We start from the raw sequence: 1,257 nt of genomic DNA on the forward strand, positions 1-1,257 counted from the left end.
CCATTACAAGGATTATAAGTGTGCATCACCATGCCCAGTTTTGTTGAGTAACGCTGCACCAGGTTCTGGGGCTGGCCCAGCATGCGAAGTCAGTAAATTCAGGTCCTTGTGCTTGCCAGGCAGGTATTTAGACTGCAGAGCTATCTCCTTAGCCAGACTTGAGATTTCTTTGAACCATTTTGGCTGTATTTTAGTGCACAGTGATAGACATGGGTCTAACTAGCTTTCAGCATGTGAAGAGACAATTTTTCCAGCACTATTTATTAAAGAGGTCATCTTTCTTCCAGTGAATGTGCTTTGTCCCTTTGTCAAGGGTAAAGTGGCTGAGTGTGCTTGTCATTCATTGTGGCTGCATCTTCTAATCTGTTCCACTGATCCACAGGTCTTTTTTTTTTGGCAGTACTGTGTGGATTTTATCACAGTGGCTTTGTAGTGTAGTTTCAAGTCAGGGATTGTGATGCCTCCTGCCTTTCTTTTGTTTCTCAGGATTTTTTTTTTTTTCTATTATGAGTCTCTTTTGTTTCCAGATGAATTTTAGGAATGTTTTCCCTTGACCCAATTCATTATTTCTTGAAGATTTTGCATTTGCTTTAAGAAAGAGTGAATTAATAAAGTTGAATTTGTTAATGTGTATCATAATATCTCAATGAAGAATCATAAAGAGTTACTTCACAGTAGACCCACACAACTCACTGGAGGAAATAAAATAGAAAAAGATGCTTGTATTTAAGGTTCTTTTTATCTTTGATCCTATTTTGTCACAAGAATAGTGTCTAAAAGAGATTAAAATTCCCAATGATGATGGAGAACCTTACATTAAGGTCAAATCTGATCAAAGCCCCTTTAACTAAGAATTCCCATGATATGCCTGTCTTTACCAAATGAATAACTGAACTGTCAATCATTTATTCCAAATAAAGTGAAAGCAACAGCCTAGTAGTATTCATCTGCTTCCATAGTTCATTTTGAATGTATGAATTTTCATAATCAGAGCATCTCTTTACCTTATGAGGTATGAAATTCAACATTATAGTAATTTTTAAAAAGTAGATATTCACTGTTCAGATCCACCTTTTATGCTTCTATATGTAAAGTCAGGCCAAGTAATCTTATAGTGAGGTGTTTCTTTCTCTAGGAATCAGAAAGCCCCTTTCAGTCAACATACATTAGTGTTTAATCTATCACAGGCATTGTGTATATAAACATGAATGTGACTGGTTATCACATTTGTGTACTAATGGGAATATATATATATAT

Source organism: Octodon degus, unplaced genomic scaffold (genome assembly GCF_000260255.1).
Source record: "Octodon degus isolate 3935 unplaced genomic scaffold, OctDeg1.0 scaffold00022, whole genome shotgun sequence".
Lineage (NCBI taxonomy): Eukaryota > Metazoa > Chordata > Mammalia > Rodentia > Octodontidae > Octodon > Octodon degus.